Source organism: Kogia breviceps, chromosome 1 (assembly GCF_026419965.1).
Source record: "Kogia breviceps isolate mKogBre1 chromosome 1, mKogBre1 haplotype 1, whole genome shotgun sequence".
Classification (NCBI taxonomy): Eukaryota; Metazoa; Chordata; class Mammalia; order Artiodactyla; family Physeteridae; genus Kogia; species Kogia breviceps.
In genome coordinates this window covers 22,827,047-22,849,557 of record NC_081310.1, presented here as the reverse complement: position 1 = coordinate 22,849,557, position 22,511 = coordinate 22,827,047, and the positions used below count along the sequence as shown (strand labels likewise).

The 22,511-nt window shown below is 37.0% G+C and overlaps 1 protein-coding gene across 1 annotated transcript in view; it reads left to right on the top strand.

The window, feature by feature from the left end:
* LIN9 (lin-9 DREAM MuvB core complex component) overlaps window positions 1-22,511 on the top strand; it is a 100,938-nt gene that overhangs the window by 67,282 nt on the left and 11,145 nt on the right. The window lies entirely within an intron of this gene.

The following is a 22,511-nucleotide window of genomic DNA, read 5'->3' as shown; positions in this document are numbered from 1 at the left end:
GGCATGATAGAAAATTAGTATTGTCAGATACACAAGCTATCAAAGATTGAAAAAAATAACCGTAACATATTGCCATTATATATCCTAAATGTAAAAATATTATGTGTTTGCTTCTTTCCTACTGGACTCTAATTCCTATCTTGGTTTCCATCAATTCTACCCTTTATTCTATGCCTTTTCTATGCTCCCCCACTACATTTCCTTTGATCATTTTATCATCTCTTCCACCTTGATGCATAATCAAATTATTTAACTTTTATATCACTAGCTAGGACTTTTCCCTGTATCTAGGTTTCACAACTTAAAGTACTGGACTTGCCTTAGCCTAGTTAGTGTTACCTACTTTTTAAAAAAGGCCTGTTTTGATGTTGGTTTGGCTTCTTGGCATGTGGGATCTCTGTAGAAATCTAACTGGCTTGATAGGCTGTATAATTTATTTATGATTAGAAATAATTACCATTATAAAAATTGAAATACTGTAAAACTATTTACTTTAATGTATGGTATAAATATGTTTTATGCTTAGCATATGGATTTCTTCTTCTATGCATATACTTTCATATGTTGTTTTATTTTTTGAAGTATAGTTGATTTACAGTTTTGTCTTAGTTTCAGATATACAGCATATTGCTTTAGTATTTTTGTCAGATTGTATTCCATTACAGGTTATTACAAGATACTGGGCATAATTCCCAGTGCTATACGGTGTATTCTTGTTGCTTATCTACTTTTTATATGACAATTTGTATCTGTTAATCCCATACCCCTAATTTATTCCTTCCTGCTTTCCTCTCCCCTTTGGTAACCACTAGTTTGTTTTCTATATCTGTGAGTCTATTTCTGTTTTGCATACACATTCATTTGTATTGCATTTTAGATTCCACATATAAGTGATATTATACAGTATTTGTCTTCATCTGTCTGACTTATTTCACTAAGCATAACTCTCTAGGTCCATCCATGTTTCTGCAAATGGCTTTTTTTCATTTTTTTTTATGACCAACTAATACTCCATTTGTGTGTGTGTGTGTGTGTGTGTGTGTGTGTGTGTGTGTGTATGACACATCTTTGTAAACCAGTCAGCTGTTGCTGGGCACTTGGGTTGTTTCCATGTCTCTTTTTTTTTTTTTTTTTTTTTTTTTTTTTTGTGGTACGCGGGCCTCTCACTGTTGTGGCCTCTCCCGTTGCGCGGAGCACAGGCTCCGGACGCACAGGCTCAGCGGCCATGGCTCACGGGCCCAGCATGGCTCATGGGCCCAGCCACTCCACGGCATGTGGGATCTTCCCGGACCGGGGCACGAACCCGTGTCCCCTGCATAGGCAGGCGGACTCTCAACCACTGCGCCACCAGGGAAGCCCTGTTTCCATGTCTTGGCTATTGTAAATAGTGCTGCTATGAACATTGCAGTGCATGTATCTCTTTGAATCAGTGTTTTCATTTTTCCTGCATATATACCCAGGAGTGGAATTACTGGATCATATGGTAGTCTATTTTTAGCTTTTTGAGGTCCCTACATACTGTTCTCCATAGTGACTACACCAATTTACATGTCCACCAACAGTTTATGAGGATTCCCTTTTCTCCACATCGTTTCTAACATTTGCCTTTTGTAGACTTTTTGATGATAACCATTCTGACCGGTGTGATTTGATACCTCATTGTGGTTTTGATTTGCATTTCTCTAATAATTAGTGATTTTGAGCATCTTTTCATGTGCCTGTTAGCCATCTGCATGTCTTCTTTAGGAAAATGTCTATTCAGATCCTATGCCCACTTTTGGATTGAATTGTTTGCTTGTTTTTTTTGATACTGAGTTGTATGAGCTGTTCATATATTTTGGATATGAACCCCTTGTCAGCCACATCATTTGCCAATATTTTCTTCCATTCCATAGTTTGTCTTTTTCTTTTGTCAGATTTAATTACACTTAAATCTTTAAGTTTAATTAGACCCCATTTGTTTATTTTTGCTTTTATTTATTTTGCCTTAGGAAGCTGATCCAAGAAAATATTGCTACAATTTCTGTCAAAGAGTGCTCTGCCTCTGTTCTCTTCTAGGAGTGTTATGGTTTTGGGGCTTACATTTAAACCATTTTGAGGGTTTGTTTTGTTTTTTGTATATGGTGTGAAAGAGAATATTCTATTCTTACTGTTTTACATGTGGCTGTCCATTTTCCTAGCACCACTTGTTGAACACACTGTCTTTTCTCCATTGTATAGGCTTATCTCTTTGGTCGTAGATTAATTTATCGCAGGTGCACGAGTTTGTTTTCTGGGCTGTATTCTGTTCCATTGATCTATGTGTCTATTTTTGTGCCAATACCATGCTGTTCTGCTTACTATAGTATAGTGTGACGTCTGGGAGGGTTATACATCCAGCTTTGTTCCTTTTTCTCAGGATTGCTTTGGCAATTAAGGGTCTTTTGTGACTTCATTTAAATTTTAGGATAATTTGTTCTAGTTCTGTGAAAAATGTCCTGGGTATTTTGATAGGGATTGCATTAAATCTGTAGATTGATTTGGCTAGTATGCCCATTTTAATAATGTTAATTCTTCCAACCCAATAGCATGGGATATTTTTCCATTTCTTCGAATCATCTTCCTCAATGTTTTATAGTTTTCAGAGTATAGGTCTTTCACCCCCTTGGTGAAGTTTATTCCTAGAGTTTGTTTGTTTGTTTTTGGTGCAACTTTAAACAGGAATGTTTTTTACTTTCTCTTTCTGATATTTCATTCTTAGTATATAGAACCGCAGCATATTTCTGTATATTAGTCTTGTATCCTGCAGCCTTTCCGAATGCATCTATTAGTTCTAAGTTTTTGGGCCTAGACTTTAGGGTTCTCTATAGAGTATCATGTCATCTGCAGATAATGACATTTTTAGCTCTTCACTTCCAATTTGTGTACCTTTTATTTCTTTTGGTTTTTGATTGCTGTGTCTAGGACTTCCAGTACTATTTCCTGAATATAGCAGGAAGGCTTTCAGCATTTCACTCTTGAGTATTATGTTGGCTGTGGGTTTGTCATAAATGGCCTTTATTATGTTGAGATTTGTTCCCTCTATACCCACTTTGATGAACATTTTATCATGAATGGATGTTGAATTTGTCAAATGCATTTTCTGCGTCTGTTGAGATAATCATGTGATTTTCATCTTTTTTTGTTAAAGTGGTATGTCACATTGGCTAATTTGCATATGTTGAACCATCCTTGTGAATCTGGGATAAATCCAACTTGATCGTGGTGTATGATCCATTTTATGCATCATTGGATTAGGTTTGCTTATATTTTGTTGAGGATTTTTGCATCTCTATTAAACAAAGATATTGGCCTGTAATTTTCCTTTTTTGTAGAGTCTTTGTGTGATTTTGGTATCAGGGTAATGGTAGGGCCTCATAAAATGAATTGGGGAGCGTTCCCTCCTCTTCAGATTTTTGGAATAGTTTGAGAAGGATAGGTATAAGTTCTTCTTTACATGTTTGGTTGTCTGGTCCTGGACTTTTGTTTGCTGGGAGTATTTTTTTTTGCGGTATGCCGGCCTCTCACTGTTGTGGCCTCTCCCATTGCAGAGCACAGGCTCTGGACGCGCAGGCTCAGCGGCCATCGCTCACAGGCCCAGCCGCTCCGCGGCATGTGGGATCTTCCCAGACCGGGGCACGAACCCACGTCCCCTGCATCAGCAGGCGGACTCCCAACCACTGTGCCACCAGGGAAACCCTGCTGGGAGTATTTTAATTGTAGATCCAATTTCACTCCTGGTGATTGGTCTTCAAATTATCTGTTTCTTCTTGACTCAGTCTTGGCAAGCTGTATCTTTCTAGAAATTTGTCCATGTCTTCTAGGTTATCCAGTTTGTTGGCATATAACTATTCATAGTATTCTCTGTCATTTTGTTTGTTTGTTTCTCTGTAGTATTGTGTTTATTTGGGTCCTCTCTCTTTTCTTCTTGATGAGAGCCTGGCTAAAGTTTATCAATTTTATTTGTCTTTTTAAATAACCAGGTCTTGGTTTCATTGATCTTGTCTGTTATTTTTTGGTCTCTATTTTATTTGTTCTCTCTGATCTTTATTATTTCCTTCCTTCTGCTGACTTTGGACTTTGTTTTTCTTTTTCTAATTCTTTTAGGTGGTACGTTAGGTTGTTTATTTGAGATTTTTCTTATTCTTGAGGAAGACCTATATCACAATGAACTTCTCTCTTGGAACTATTTTTGCTGCATCCCATAGATTTTGGAAAACTGTTTTCATCTTCGTTTGTCCTGAGGTATTTTCTAATTTCCTTTTTGATTTCATCATTGACCCTTTTTTTTTTTTTTCTAGTAGCATATTGTTTAGTCTCAGTGTGTTTGTTCTTTCCTGGTTTTCTTTCTGTAGTTCATTTATAGTTTCATACTGTTGTGCTTGGGAGAAATGCTTGATATAATTTCTATCCTCTTACATTTCTTGAGACTTGTTTTGTGACCTAGTATGTGATCTATCCTGGAGAACGTTCCATGTGCCCTTGAAAAGAATGGGTATGTATTCTGCTATTTTTGGATGTAATTTCCTGTAGCTATCAATTAAGTTCAACTGGTCTAATGTGTCAGTTAAGACTACTGTTTCCCTGTTGATTTTCTGTCTAGATTATCTGTCCATCGATGTAAATGAGGTGTTAAAGTCCTCTATTGTTATTATATTTTTGTCAATTTCTCCCTTTATGTCTGTTAATATTTGCTTTATATATCTAGGTGCACCTATATTAGGTGCATGTATGTTAACATATGTTATATCCTGTCTTGTTTTGATTCCTTTTTCATTATATAATGCCCTTTGCTACCTTTTGTTATAACCTTTCAAAGTCTATTTTGTCTAATATGAGTATTGCTACCCCTGCTTTCTTGTCATTTTTGTTTGCATGAAATGTTTTTTTATCCACTCACTTTCAGTCTGTATGTGTCTTTTACCCTGAAGTGAGTCTATTAGGCAGTTTATTGAAGGGTTTTGTTTTTTTAATCCAGTCAACCACGCTGTCTTTCAGAGCATTTAGTCCATTGGCATTTAAAGTAATTATTGACAGGTATGTACTCATTGCCATTTTAATCCTTGTTTTCCAGTTGTTTTTGTAGTTCTTCTTCATTCATTTCTTCTTCTTGTTTCTCCCGTAGTGGTTTGATGATTTTCTTTTTTAGTATGCTTGAGTTCCTTTCTTTTTGGTTTTTGTGTATCTACTGTAGGTTTTTGATTTGTAGTTACAATGGGGTTCATATATGTTGACTATAATTATGTCTATTTGCTTTAAACTGATAATCATTTAAGTTCAAACACATTCTAAAAAGTTCTACAGTTTTCACTCCCCTCCTTCATATATATATAGGTATATATATAATTTATATCATATATATGAATATATATATATATATATTTTTTTTTTTTTTTCCCCCACATACACTGCACAGGTTGTGGGATCTTAGTACCCTGACCAGGGATCAAACCTGGGGCCCTGGCAGCAGTGAGAACACCGAGTCCTAACCACTGAACCACCAGGGAATTCCCCTTCTTCTTTTTTTTTTTTTTTTTTTTTTTTTGTGGTACGCGGGCCTCTCACTGTTGTGGCCTCTCCCTTCACGGAGCACAGGCTCTGGATGCGCAGGCTCAGCAGCCATGGCTCACGGGCCCAGCCGCTCTGCAGCATGTGGGATCTTCCCGGACCGGGGCACAAACCCGTGTGCCCTGCATTGGCAGGCGGATTCTCAACCACTGCTCCACCAGGGAAGCCCCATATGTTGTTTTTTTTTTTTTTTTTGCGTTATGCGGGCCTCTCACTGTTGTGGCCTCTCCCGTTGCGGAGCACAGGCTCCGGACGCACAGGCCTAGCGGCCATGGCTCACGGGCTTAGTTGCTCCTCAGCATGTGGGATCTTCCCAGACCAGGGCACGAACCTGTGTCTCCTGCATCGGCAGGCGGATTCTCAACCACTGCGCCACCAGGGAAGCCCCCATATGTTGTTTTTTGATGTCATATTTTACATTCATGCTTATCCCTTTACTGTTTATTGTAGTTATAGTTGCTTTTGTAATTTCTTTTTTTAAAGTCTAAGTACTGTCTTATTTAAGTGATCTTCAGTCCTTACTATATATTTGCCTTTTCTATTGGGATTTCCCCTTTCCTATAGATTGTTACTTCTTTTCCATTTAGAGAAGACCCTCCAACGTTTCTTTTAGGCTAGGTTTAATATTGGTGAATTCTTTTAGTTTTTGCTTGTCTGAGAAGTTCTTTATCTCTCCTTCTATTCTAAATGATAATCTTGCTGGGTAGAGTATCCTAGGTTGCAGGTTTTTCCCTGTTAGGACTTTGAATATATCATGCCACTCCCTTCTGGCCTGCAGAATTTCTGCAGAGAAATCAGCTGATGGGCTTTTAGACATTCCCTTATATATGACTCTGTTTTTCTCTTGCTGCCTTTAGAATTCTCTATTTATCTTTAACTTTTTCCATTTTAATTATGATATGTTTTGGTGTGGATCTGTTTGGGTTCACCTTGTTTGGGGCCCTGTGTGCTTCCTGTACCTGGATATCTGTTTACTTCTTTAGATTTGGGATATTTCCAGCCATAATTTCTTTAAATACAGTTTCTCTCTATCTTCTCCTTCTGAAAACCCCATAATGTGAAAGTTGGCACATTTTATATTATCCCAAAGATCTCACATGTTGCTTTTGTTATTTTTGTTGTTTGTTGGTTGGTTTTTTTGGTTTGTTTATTTTCATTTGTCTTTCTGTCTGCTGTTCTGATTGGGTGATTTCCATTATTCTGTCTTCCAGATCACTTATGTGTTCTTCTGTCATTTAGTCTGCTATTCATTGCTTCTAGAGTGCTTTTATCTCAGTAATCGAATTACCGATTTTTGATTGGGTCTTATATATAATTTCTAGTTCCTTGTTAAAATGATCTGTGCTTATAGATCATTTCTCTTTCTTAATTCAGTTAGCATTTTTATTACCAACTTTTTTTTCTTTTTTGGCCACACCACACAAACTAAGATCCCATGCTTGTGGGATCTTAGTTCCCTGACCAGGGATCGAACCCGGGCCCCTGGCAGTGAGAACGCCAAGTCCTAACCACTGAACCACCAGGGAATTTCCATATTACCAAATTTTTTAGTTCATTGTCTGATAGACTGATTATCTGTCTTTCAGTATTTTTTTTGTCAGGGGTTTTCTCTTGCTTTTTCAATTGAGAGTAGTTCCTTTGCCTTTTCATTTCTCTGTCTCTGTGAATTTGGGTGAAACAGTTATCTATTGTGGTCTTGAAGGGGTGTTTTTATGTGGGAGTGTCGCTTTGTAGACTGCATGTGCCCAGTGTCTTTGGTGTGAAGGCTGAATTTTATGTGGATGACAGCCACATCTTTCCTGAGGGTGTGCTGGCCACTGTCACCTTGATAGGAGGTGTGACTGCTGTTGGAGGAGCTAGAGCCTGTGCAGAGTGCGAGGCAGAACTTCCTCCCTGCTCAGTGGCCATTGCCACCCTGACAGGTCAGAGTCTGTTTCCGAGTTGCTTTGAAAGTTATTTTCTAACAAAAATGAAATTATATCATTATATATTAACTTATCTCAGTCTCTTAAAATTTCTGTATTATACCATAATTTAAATAATCTATTAATTGATAGTTGAGTTATTCCCATGATTATACTAAAATACTGCCACAGTAAATGTCCTTGTCTGTACAGTTTTTTGCATTTGTTTGTGTCTATTTGTAAGATAAATTCATAGAGTCAGCTCTACCCACCACCAGTCCCTCCCATCAGGAAACTTGCACAAGCTTCTTAGATAGCGTCATCCACCAGAGGGCAGAGAGCAGAAGCAAGAAGAACTACAGTCCTGCAGCCTGTGGAACAAAAACCACATTCACAGAAAGATAGACAAGATGAAAAGGCAGACGGCTATGTACCACATGAAGAAACAATATAAAACCCCAGAAAAACAACTAAATGAAGTGGAGATAGGCAACCTTCCAGAAAAAGAATTCAGAAAAATGATAGTGAAGAGGATCCAGGACCTCAGAAAAAGAATGGAGGCAAAGAAAGAGAAGATGCAAGAAATGTTTAACAAAGACCTGGAAGAATTAAAGAACAAACAAACAGAGATGAACAATACAATAACTGAAATGAAAACTACACTAGAAGAAATCAATAGCAGAATAACTGAGGCAGAAGAACAGATAAGTGACCTGGAAGACAGAATGGTGCAATTCACTGATGCAGGACAGAATAAAGAAAAAAGAATGAAAAGAAATGAAGACAGCCTAAGAGACCTCTGGGACAACATTAAATGCACCAACATTTGCATTATAAGGGTCCCAGAAGGAGATGAGAGAGAGAAAGGACCAGAGAAAAAATTTGAAGAGATTATAGTCAAAAACTTCCCTAACATGGGAAAGGAAATAGCCACCTAAGTCCAGGAAGTGCAGAGAGTCCCATACATGATAAACCCAAGGAGAAACACACCAAGACACATAGTAATCAAATTGGCAAAAATTAAAGACAAAGAAAAATTATGGAAAGCAGCAAGGGAAAAATGACAAATAACATGCAAGAGAACGCCCATAAGGTTAACAGCTGATTTCTCAGCAGAAACTCTACAAGCCAGAAGGGACTGGCATGATATACTTAAAGTGATGAAAAGGAAGAACCTACAACCAAGATTACTCTACCACGCAAGGATCTCATTCAGATTCGATGGAGAAATCTAAAGCTTTACAGACAAGCAAAAGCTAAGAGGATTCAGCACCACCAAACCAGCTCTAAAACAAATGCTAAAGGAACTTCTCTAAGTGGGAAGGAAACACAAGAGAAGAAAAAGACCTACAAAAACAAACCCAAAACAATTAAGAAAATGGTCATAAGAACATACATATGGATAATTACGTTAAACGTGAATGGATTAAATGCTCCAACCAAAAGACACAGGCTTGCTGAATGGATACAAAAACAAGACCCATATATATGCTGTGTACAAGAGACCCACTTCAGACCTAGGCACACATACAGACTGAAAGTGAGGGGATGGAAAAAGATATTCCACGCAAATGGAAATCAAAAGAAAGCTGGAGTAGCTATACTCATATCAGATAAAATAGACTTTAAAATAAAGAACGTTACAAGAGACAAGGAAGGACACTACATAATGATCAAGGGATCAATCCAAGAAGAAGATACAACAATTATAAATATATATGCACCCAACATAGGAGCACCTCAATACATAAGGCAACTGCTAACACCTATAAAAGAGGAAATTGACAGTAACACAATAGTGTGGGACTTTAACACCTCACTTACACCAATAGACAGATCATCCAAAATGAAAATAAATAAGGAAACAGAAGCTTTAAATGACACAACAGACCAGATAGATTTAATTGATATTTATAGGACATTCCATCCAAAAACAGCAGATTACACTTTCTTCTCAAGTGAGCACAGAGCATTCTCCAGGATAGATCACATCTTGGGTCACAAATCAAGCCTCAGTAAATTTAAGAAAATTGAAATCATATCAAGCATCTTTTCTGACTACAATGCTATGAGATTAGAAATCAGTTACAGGGAAAAAAACATAAAAAACACAAACACATGGAGGATAAACAAAATGTTACTAAATAACCAAGAGGTCACTGAAGAAATCAAAGAGGAAATCAAAGAATACCTAGAGACAAATGACAATGAAAACATGACGATCCAAAACCTATGGGATGCAGCAAAAGCAGTTCTAAGAGGGAAGTTTATAGCTATACAAGCCTACCTCAAGAAACAAGAAAAATCTCAAATAAATAATCTAACCTTACACCTAAAGGAACTAGAGAAAGAAGACCAAACAAAACCCAAAGTTAGCAGAAGGAAAGAAATCATAAAGATCAGAGCAGAAATAAATGAAACAGAAACAAAGAAAACAATAGCAAAGATCAATAAAACTAAAAGCTGGTTCTTTGAGAAGATAGACAAAATTGATAAACCATTAGCCAGACTCATTAAGAAAAAGAGGGAGAGGACTCAAATCAATAAAATTATAAATGAAAAAGAAGTTACAACAGACACCGCAGAAATACAAAGCATCCAAAGAGACTACTACAAGCAACTCTATGCCAATAAAATGGACAACCTGGAAGAAATGGACAAATTCTTAGAAAGGTATAACCTTCCAAGACTGAACCAGGAAGAAATAGAAAATATGAACAGACCAATCACAAGTAATGAAATTGAAACTGTGATTAAAAATCTTCCAACAACAACAACAACAAAAATCTTCCAACAAACAAAAATCCAGGACCAGATGGCTTCACAGGTGAATTCTATCAAACATTTAGAGAAGAGCTAACACCCATCCTTTTCAAACTCATCTAAAAAATTGCAGGGGAAGGAACACTCCCAAACTCATTCTATGAGGCCACCATCACCCTGATACCAAAACCAGACAAAGATACTACAAAAAAAGAAAATTACAGACCAATATCACTGATGAATATAGATGCAAAAATCCTCAACAAAATACTAGCAAACAGAATCAAACAACACATTAAAAGTCTGATACACCATGATCAAGTGGGATTTATCCCAGGGATGCAAGGATTCTTCAATACATGCAAATCAATCAATGTGCACCATATTAACAAATTGAAGAAGAAAAACCATATGATCATCTCAATAGATGCAGAAAAAGCTTTTGACAAAATTCAAAAACTCTCCAGAAAGTGGGCATAGAGGGAACCTACCTCAACATAATAAAGGCCATATATGGCAAACCCACAGCAAACATCATTCTCAGTATTGAAAAACTGAAAGCATTTTCTCTACGATCAGGAACAAGGCAAGGATGTCCACTTTCACCACTATTATTTGACATAGTTTTGGAAGTCCCAGCCATGGCAATCAGAGAAGAAAAAGAAATGAAAGGAATACAAATTGGAAAAGAAGAAGTAAAACTGTCACTGTTCACAGATGACATGATACTATACATAGAGCATCCATAAAATGCCACCAGAAAGCTACTAGAGCTAATCAATGAATTTGGTAAAGTTGCAGGATACGAAATTAATGCACAGAAATCTCTTGCATTCCTATACACTAATGATGAAAAATCTGAAAGAGAAATTAAGGCAACACTCCCATTTATCATTGCAACAAAAAGAATAAAACACCTAGGAAAAAACCTACCTAGGGAGACTAAAGACCTGTATGCAGAAAGCTATAAGACATTGATTAAAGAAATTAAAAATGATACCAACAGATGGAGAGATATACCATGTTCTTGGATTGGAAGAATCAGTATTGTGAAAATGACTCTACTACCCAAAACAATCTACAGATGCGATGCAATCCCTATCAAATTACCAATGGCATTTTTTACAGAACTACAACAAAAAAATCTTAAAATTTGTATGGAGACACAGAAGACCCCTAATAGCCAAAGCAGTCTTCAGGGGAAAAAATGGAGCTGGAGGAATCAGACTCCCTGACTTCAGACTATACTACAAAGCTACAGTAATCAAGACAATATGGTACCTGGCACAAAAACAGAAACATAGATCAATGGAACTAGAAAGCCCAGAGATAAACCCACACACCTATGGTCAACTAATCTATGACAAAGGAGTCAAGGATATACGATGGAGAAAAGACAGTCTCTTCAATAAGTGGTGCTGGCAAAAGCGGACAGCTACATGTAAAAGAATGAAATTAGAACACTTCCTAACACCATAGGCAAAAATAAACTCAAAATGGATTAGAGACCTAAATGTAAGACCGGTCACCATAAAACTCTTAGAGGGAAACATAGGAAGAACACTCTTTGACATAAATCACAGCAAGATCTTTTTTGATCCACCTCCTAGAGTAATGGAAATAAAAACAAAAATAAACAAATGGGACCTAATGAAACTTAAAAGCTTTTGTCGCAGCAAAGGAAACCATAAATAAGACAAAAAGACAACCCTCAGAATGGGAGAAAATATTTGCAAACGAATCAACAGACAAAGGATTAATCTCCAAGATATATAAACAGCTCACGCAGCTCAATATTTAAAAAAACAAACAACCCAATCCAAAAATGGGCAGAAGACCTAAATAGACATTTCTCCAAAGAAGACATACAGATGGCCAAGAAGCACATGAAAAGCTGCTCAACATCACTAATTATTAGAGAAGTGCAAATCAAAACTACAATGAGGTATCACCTCATACCAGTTAGAATGGGCATCATCAGAAAATCTACAAATAACAAATGCTGGAGAGGGTGTGGAGAAAAGGGAACCCTCTTGCACTGTTGGTGGGAATGTAAATTGATACAGCCACTATGGAGAACAGTATGGAGGTTCCTTAAAAAACTAAAAATAGAATTACCATATGATCCAGCAATCCCACTAGTGGACATATACCCAGAGAAAACCATAATTCAAAAAGACACATGCACCTCAATGTTCATTATAGCACTATTTACTATAGCCAGGTCATGGAAGCAACCTAAATGCCCATCGACAGACGAATGGGTAAAGAAGATGTGGTACATATTTACAATGGAATATTACTCAGCCATAGAAAGGAACGAAATTGGGTCATTTGTTGAGACGTGGATGGATGTAGAGACTGTCATACAGAGTGAAGTAAGTCAGAAAGAGAAAAACAAATATGGTATATTAATGCATATATGTGGAACCTAGAAAAATGGTACAGATGAAACAGTTTGCAGGGCAGAAATTTAGACACAGATGTAGAGAAAAACGTATGGACACCAAGGGGGGAAAGCAACGGGGGGGGTTGGGGTGTGATGAATTGGGTGATTGGGATTGACATGTATACACTGATGTGTATAAAATTGATGACTAATAAGAACCTTCTGTATTAAAAAATAAAATAAAATTTAAAAATTTTTTAAAAAGATAAATTCTTAGTACAATGGCAGGGTCAAAATGTATGAGCATTTTAAAGATTTAATTATACTTTAAGATGGATTTAAGATGGTAGGCTGAACATGTGTTTTCTTCCTATTCCTTACAATTCCATGCAAAATAAGAAGTACAAAAGAAAAAGTAAATAGAATACATGGAAACAGACTGCTTAACAATGTCTGAAAGATTTAAAAAATTTTTCTTATGTGTTGTTGGATGATATAAAAACCTTGGCTAAAAGAGTCTGCATGTTGGAACCCTGAAGAGACTCCAGGCCAAGAGTTGCAAATATGATAGAGGAATTCAAAAGTGAGATGCAGTACTTTAAAAGGAATTCATTCCATTTCTGTTTCCACATTCGCCTCTTCATCCCAATGATAGAATGTAAATGTGGTATTTACCCAAGTTAAAGGGAGAGAAAGTAACAGACACTTCTCTAAAGAATTTGAACATACTGCTTGGGAAAAGTTAATGCTGCTTCTGCTTCTGATAATGGTAGACTAGATAATTTGGATTAGTCTTCCTAATCCAGATAGTTGAGAATAGCTCTTTCCTTTTTTTATATAAAATATAAAAATAAGCTGTTTGAAGAAACTGGACCATTAATAAGGTATTAAAGAATTATAGGGGGCTTCCCTGGTGGCGCAGTGGTTGAGAATCCGCCTGCCGATGCAGGAGACACGGGTTCGTGCCCTGGTCCGAGAAGATCCCACATGCCGCGGAGCAACTAAGCCCGTGAGCCATGGCCGCTAGGCCTGCGCGTCCGGAGCCTGTGCTCCGCAATGGGAGAGGCCACAACAGTGAGAGGCCCGCATACCGAAAAAAAAAAAAAAAAAAAAAAAAAAAGAATTATAGGGATAGGATCTAGGAAAAGAAGTAAACTCAGATCAGAAGGGGGGACCTGGCATTTAGGATTCCTTTTTCCTTAGGGGCTTCTTCAAGTTGCAGAAAAGGTGGCTGAGAAACTGAGTGGTGTTCTCAAAAGTCTTACAAGGGTGGGGAGGACAAAAATTAGAGTCCAGAGAACTAGCAAGGGTTGAGGGAAGCTGGTGAACCTTCCATGTTCTGCGTTGGAACCCCAAAAGGCTACACTGGCCCAGCTTCAAATAATCTTACCTCTGAAATTGAATTAAGATGATTATGGAGTACTAGGACCCCAAGCAGCCCACTAGAAGTAAATATAAATCCTCTTAGAGGAATATAATATACTAGACCTGAAATTATTTCTACAGTTTTTAACATAACAGTGTCTAATACTCAATTTTAAATCCCAGACACAATAGGAGACAAGATAACCCTAACAAAAATCAAAAGAAAATATGAACAGTGGGCAAATTACAGAGAATGGTATTCTTAGACATAGATTTTAAATGCTTGTTTGTTTAAAGAGATGAGACAAAATGGAGAATTTTAGAAGAGAACTAGAAACAACAACAAAAAGGACCAAATGAAACTCTAGATATAAACTACAATAATCAAAATTAAGAACTCAGTTAGTAGATATAACCACAGCAGATTAGGAACAGCTGAAGAGAGAACTAGTAATTGAAAACAGATCAGAAGAAAATATCCAGACTTAAGCAAGGAGAGAAAGATGGATAGAAAATTCAGAAGAGAGGATAAGATAAATAAGGGATATAGTGGGGAATCTAATATGTCTAACAGAGTAACAGAAGGAGAAGAGAAAGAGAATGGGACAAAAGGAATATTTTAAGAGCTGAGAACATTCCAAAACTGTTGAAAGACAACAGGCCACAAATTCAAGAACCCCCATGAATCCTAATGGGATAAATAAAAAGGTAATGCCTCCTAGACACATCATATTAAAACTGCTGAAAACTAAACACAAAGTGAAAAGTATTTAAAGTACCCAGAGTAGAATGGAAGAGAGGAAGTACCTTCAAAAGAGTAACAATTTGTTTGACAGGTGACTTCTCCGTAGAAACCACAGAGGATGGAAGAGAATGGCATGACATCTTTATAGGGTGGAAACAAAATTACTGCCAGCCTAGTTCTATATCCAGTGAAAATTCCTTTAAGGGTAAAGTTAATAAGGACATTTGCAGACAAATTATAGAATTTGTTACCAGAATACCTATACTTAAGAAAATAATAAAGGTTTTCTTCAAGCAAGAAAGAAAAACTTGTTTTTTTAAGATACTTGAAGTTTCAAAAAGGAATGGAAAACAACAAAAGGATAAATATGTACATTAGTCTAAGTGACACCATATAAAATGATAGAATAGTATCTTGTGGCATTTAAAATATAAAGGGTTTAAAAGTACAACAGTTGTCTTTTGGTCAGAGTAAGGGGTGTGTATACACATAGACTTTGGTAAATCAAGGATGTACATTTTACTCTCTAAGGTACCTATTAAAATAATAGTAAAATATGAATAACTACCAAACTAATCAGGGGGAGGTGGGTGAGGGAATGGAACAATAAAATGTTCATTCAGTCTAAGAGAAGGCAACGAAAGAAAGAAAAAAAATGACACCTAACAGGTGGGACATATAGAAGGAAAATAGTAAGATGGTAGATTTAAGTCTAAATATATTGATAAATAGTATTGAGTATAAGTAGACTAAATTTCCTGAATAAAAGGCAAAGATTGCCAGACTGGAGGAAAAATAAAACCCAACTCCTACCATATGATCCAATAGTTCCACTCCTGGTTATATATTCGAAGAAAACAAAAACAATAATTCAAAAAATACATGCAATCCAGTGTTCATAGCAGCATTATTTGCAATAGCCAAGATACAGAAGCAACCTAAGTGTCCATCAACAGATGAATGGATAAAGAAGATGTATTTTGTATGTATGTGTGTATGCATATATGTGTGCGCACGCACGCGCGCGCACACACACACACACACACACACACACACAATGGAATATTACTTGGCCTTAAAAAAGGATGACATGCTGCCATTTGCAACAATGTGGATCAACCTAGAGGGTATTATGCTTAGTGAAATAAGTCAGACAGAGAAAGACAAATATTCTATGTTATTACTTATATGTGGAAGCTAGAAAATAAAACAAATGTATATAACAAAACAGAAACAGATGTACAGATATAGAGAACAAACTAGTGGTTACCAGTGGGGAAAGGGAAAGGGGGATGGGCAAGATAGAGGTAGGGGATTAAGAGGTACAAACTACTATGTATAAAATAAATAGGCAACATGGTTATATTGTACAACACAGAGAAATTTAGCTATTATTTTATAACTTTAAATGGCATATAATCTATAAAAATATTGAATCACTATGTTGTGCACCTGAAACTAATATAATAATATTGTAAATCAACTATACTTCAATTTTAAAAAAACCCAACTCTATGATTCTTGCAAGAGACACATTTAATATAAAAGGATCCAGAAAGAATAAAATTGTAAATGGATGAAAGTATATATAATACAAATTTTAAAATAATAACAGAAGGGCTTATAACTATATTAATATCTGACAGTAAAATTCAGGGCAGTACATACTACTGAATATAAAGAGTTGTGCTTCCTAATGATGAAAGGTTTAACTCACCATATCTTACTTGCTATAAGGAGATGTGGTTTTTAATGATGAAAGGTATAATTTCAGAATAATAACTTGAAATTGACATGTACCTAATAGCTTAGCCTCCAGATGTATAAAGCAAAAATTGGCAAAACTCAAAGGAAAAAGACAAATTCACTGTACAGCAACACAATTTCCAGAGCCCTCTTAGTAACTAATAAAATATAAAGGTTTAAAACAAAAATCAGTAAGACCATAGACTTGAGGGACTTCCCTGGTGGTGCAGTGGTTAAAAATCCTCCTGCCAGTGCAGGGGACATGGGTTCGAGTTCAGGTCTGGGAAGATGCCACATGCTGCAGAGCAACTAAGCCCATGTGCCGCAACTACTGATCCTGTGTGCCACAACTACTGAAGCCCGCACACCTAGAGCCTGTGCTCTGCAACAACAGAAACCACCATAGTGAGAAGCCCACGCACCACAACGAAGAGTAGCCCCCGTTCACCACAACTAGAGAAAGCCTGCACACAACAACAAAGACCCAACATAGCCAGAAATAAAATAAATAAATTAATTAATCAATTTTTTAAAAAAAGAACAGACTTGAAAAACACAGTTAACAAACTTGATCTCATTAGCATATGTAGACAATTATACCTGCCAACTTCAGGATACCTATTATTTTCAAGCCCACATGGAATATTTACAAAAATTAATTGTATGCTGGTCCTAAATCAAATTTCAACAAATGCAAAATGATTAGAATTCTCCAGAATAAGTTCTCTGATCACAGTGAATAAGCTTAGAAGTTAATAACAAAAGGATACCAAGAAAAAAACTCATGCTTGAAAATTACAGAATGCAGTGCTAAATAAATCATAGATCAAAGAATGAATTATCAGGAAATAGAAAATGTTTTTAATTTAGTGGTATTGAAAATTATATATCAAAATCTTGGTATGCAGCCATGCTTATTTTAGAATAAAAAACATGTTTAAATTGAAGAAAGACTGGAAAATCAGTAAGTTAAGCATCTATCTCAAGATGTTAGAATAAGAACAAATTAAATCCATAGAGAAAAATAATGAAATAGAAAACAAATCTAGAGACTTCCCTGGTGGTACAGTGGTTAATTCTCCTGCCAGTGCAGGGGACATGGGTTCAATCCCTGGTCCGGGAATCCATGATTCGATCCATGATCCCACATGCTGTAGAGCAGCTAAGCCTGTGTGCCACAACTACTGAGCCTGTGCAATAGAGCCTGCGAGTCACAAGTACTGAGCCCGCATGCCACAACTGCTGAAGCCCACGTGCCTAGAGCCCGTGCTCCACAACAAGAGAAGCCACTGCAATGAAAAACCTGCGCACCGCAACGAAGAGTAGCCGCTGCTCACTGCAACTAGAGAAAGCCCGCTCGCTGCAACTAGAGAAAGCCCACATGCAGCAACAAAGACCCAACACAGCCAAAACTAAATAAATATTTTTTTTTTAAAAAAAAAAGGAAAACAAATCTAAAATAGAGAGGACTGGACTTCCCTGGTGGTGCAGTGGTTAAGAATCCACCTGCCAATGCAGGGGACATGGGTTCAAGCCCTGGTCCAGGAAGATCCCACATGCAGCAGAGCAACTAAGCCCATGCGCCACAACTACTGAGCTTGTGCTCTAGAGCCCACGAGCCACAACTACTGAAGCCCACGCGCCTAGAGCTCGTGCTCCACAGCAAGAGAAGCCACCGCAATGAGAAGCCGGCGCACCACAACGAAGAGTAGCCCCCGCTCGCCACAACTAGAGAAAAGCCCGCACACAGCAACGAAGACCCAACGCAGCCAAAAAATAATTAATTAATTAATTTTTTAATAAACGGAAGAAAGGGGACATCACAATACCACCTACAGACATGAAAAATATCTTGAGAGGATACTGTGTTACTGAATTTTGTGTGATTGAATTTTGTCCCCTCCAAATTCAGAAGTTGGTGCCTTAAGCCCAATATGACTATATTTAGAGATAGGGCCTTTAAGGAGGTAATTTGGGTTAAATGAGGCCATAGGTTGGGGCTCAAATTAATAGGACTGGTGTCCTTATAAGAAGAGGGGAAGAGACACCAGAGATTTCTCATGTGTGCACAGAAGGAAGGCCATCTGAGGACACAATGAGAAAACAGCCATCTACAAGCCAGGAAGAAAGTTCTCATCAGAAACCATTCCTGCCAGCACCATGATCTTGAACTTACAGCCTTCAGAACTACAAAAAAAATTATTTCTGTTATTTAAGCCACCCAGTCCATGGTGTTCTGTTATAGCAGCCTGAGCAGACTAATACTTATTATAAACAGCTACCTGTAAATATGTTTGAAAATTGAGATGGAGACAAATTCCTAGAAAAATACAACTTGCTAACATTGATATACTAAGAATTAGAAAGTCTGAATAAGCCTATCACTACCTTATAAATGAATCTGTAATTTAAAACTTGACCACAAAGAACTTACAACCCCAGATGAATTCTTCCATACCAGCGAATTCAACCAAGTGTTTACCATTACCATCAACTTTCAAAAACTTTTTCTAGAGAATAGGAAAAAAACAAGGAGCATTTTCCAATTCATTTTGTAATGCTTGAATAATTTGATATCAGAACCTAACAAAGATATGACAAAAGAGAAAAACTGCTAGCCAATCTCATTCATGAACGTAGGTGACAGAATCCTAAACAAAATATTCACAAATGGGAATTTGTTAGTATGTTTAAAAAGGTACATTATCACAGCCAATAGATTTATTCCAGGAATGCAAGGAGAGTTTAACATTCAGAAATAAATAACTGAAGTCTAGAGCCACCGAAGATGATGATGGTCTCCACAGACAAATTATGAAAACAATATAAAGCCTGCAAGCTAGAATGACCTAGATATCCAGAAACTCCTCCATTAGTAGATTTACAAGAAAATTTAATATGGATAGAATATTTCCAGTGGGATGGTGGATTCACAGAACATACCAGTGTTAAGCAGAACGTCATAATTCATATAGCATTAAAACATTGCTTCAAGAACTAGGAATATTAATTATAGTAACTTAATTATAGTAACTTATTTAAAAGGGCAGGTTTTTTTAAACAACAGCCTATTGAGATATTATTCACATACCATACAATTCACCCATTTACAGTAAGTGGACAGTTCCGTGGTTAGTTCACAGTTCAGTTCACAGGTTGTACAGGCATCATCATAATCAATTTAAAAACATTTTCATTATCCCAAAAAAGAAACCCTGTATTTTTTCCTCATTTCACCTCTAACCACCCCTCACCCCAAACCTAGGCAATCACTAATCTAATTTCTGTCCCCCTATTCTGGACATTTAATGTAAATGTGATCATTTGTGACTGTATTCTTTCACATAGCATAATGTTTTGAAGGCTCATCCATGTTGTAACATGTATTAGTACTTTTTAAAAATTATTATTGGCTGTGCAGCTTGTGGGTGGGATCTTAGTTCTCTGACCAGGGATCGAACCTGGCTCCTGACAGTGGAAGCGTGAAGTCCTAACCACTGGATGACCAGGGAATTCCCAGTACTTCTTTTTAATACCAAATAATATTACATTGTATGGATATACCACATTTTATTTATTTATTCATCATTGAGGGACATTTGGATTGCTTCCACACTGGCTATTATGAATAAGGTGACTATGAACATTCAGGTACAGGGTCTTTGTTTGTTTGTTGGCTGTGTTGGGTCTCTGTTGCTGCTCGCGGGCTTTCTCTAGTTGCAGCGAGCAGGGGCTACTCTTCGTTGTGGTGTGCAGGCTTCTCGTTGCGGTGGCTTCTCTTCTCTTGTTGCGAAGCACGGGCTCTAGGCACACGAGCTTCAGTAGTTATGGCTCGCGGGCTCTAGAGCACAGAGTCAGAAGTTGTGGTGCAGGGGCTTAGTTGCTCTGCGGCGTGTGGGATCTTCCCGGACCAGGGCTTGAACCTATGTCCCCTGCATTGGCAGGCAGATTCTTAACCACTGCACCACCAGGGAAGTCCCAATATCATACTTATTAGTGAGTGTTAAAAACTTTCTCTTTAAGATTGGGAATGAGATAAGGAGGCCTACTATCGCAGTTTTTATTCAGTAGTACACAGGAGGGCCTAGCCAGTGTAACAAAGCAAGAAAATGAAGTAAGAGCTATAAAGATTGGAAAGAAAGAAATAAAACCGTTTTATCCACAGATGATGTGGTTGTGTACCTAGAAAATGTAAAAGAATCTGCAGATAAATTATTAGAATTAATAAGTGAGTTTAGCAAAGTTGCTAGATTCAAGGTCAATTTTTTTATTTAAGCAGTTTCTATATATCAGCAATAAGCAGTTATAAAATGAAATTTCAAAAATACCATTTAAAACTACATACCTTGATATAAATATAATATATATTAAACTTCTATATAGAAAACTATTAAATGTTGAGAGAAATTAAAGGAGACCTAAATAAAAAGAGATATTCATATTCATGATATCAGACACTATCTTTTGTAAAGGGGTCAATTTCCACCAAATTAATCCATAGATTGAATGTAATCTCAATCAAAATCCCACCTGGGTGTGTGTGTGTGTGTGTGTGTGTGTGTGTGTGTGTGTGTGTGTGTAAGTGCGTTCAAATTGACAAGCTGATTTGAAAATTTATGTGGAACTGCAATAAGGTAGGATGACTTACTCTTGGATATCAAGACTTATTACAAAACTAGAGTTATTGAAGACTGTGCTATTGGCACAACATGGACAAAAAGACCATGGAACAGAATAGAGAGCCCAGTAATAGACTTGCACGTGTACGGACACTTGATCTATGACAAAGGTGGTTCTGCAGAACGGTGAGGAAAGAAAGGCCTTTGAAATAATGGTGCTGGGGCTTCCCTGGTGGCGCGGTGGTTGAGAGTCCGCCTGCGGATGCAGGAGACACGGGTTCGTGCCCTGGTCCGGGAGGATCCCACATGCCGCAGAGCGGCTAAGCCCGTGAGCCATGGCCGCGGAGCCTGTGCGTCCGGAGCCTGTGCGTCCGGAGCCTGTGCTCCGCAACGGGAGGGGCCACAACAGTGAGAGGCCCGCATACCGCAAAAAAATAAAATAAAATAAAATAAAATGAAATAATGGTGCTGGATCAGTTGGATATCAGTATGGGGAGGGGGGTAAATCTCATAACATAGCCAGACGACTGGCATTTTAAATCTAAATGTGAAAGGCAAAACTATAAAGCTTCTAGAGATAATATAGGAGAATATTTTTAAGACCTTGGGATAAGAATTTTTTAATGAAATAAATAGAATATAGAAAGCAATAACCATAAAAGAAAAGATTGATCAATTGTACTACATTAAAATTAAAAGCCTTTGTTCATCTAAAGATACAACTACAAGAAAAGGCAAGCCACAAAATGGAAGAAAATATTTACAGCACATATAATTGATAAAAAGCTTGTATCCAGAATATATAAAGAACTCTAAGTCAATAAGAAAAATATATGCAGCCCAATAGAAGACAGGAAAGAAAATTGAACAGATATTTTTAAAAAGAGGATATTCAAATTAGCAAAAAACTTTTGAAAAGTAGTAACCTCAGCAGTAATCAGAGAAATGCAGATTAATACCACAGTGAGATACCAGTCACACCCTCTAAAGTGGCTAATATTCAAAGACTACAGTATTAAAGATTGGTGAATATATGAAGCAGCCAGAACTTTCTTATTCCATCACTTTGGGAAACTATTTAGATCTATCTACTAAAATTGAACAAAGTACAAAATGTCATAGCTGCACTATTCACATTGGCCAAAACCTAGAAGCAGGCCAAATGCCCAACAACAAATAGAACAGTAGAATGGGTGAATATATCTTATTTCTACAAAGGTATAATATACAGCAATGAATGAACTAACTACAGATATACACAGCAGTGTGGATAAATCTCACAAACTTAATGTTAACCGAAAGAAGCCAATAACAAAATACTGCATATATTGTGAGATTGTATTTTATATAAAGTTCAAAAACTCAACTATAATGTTTGATGTCAGGATAATGGT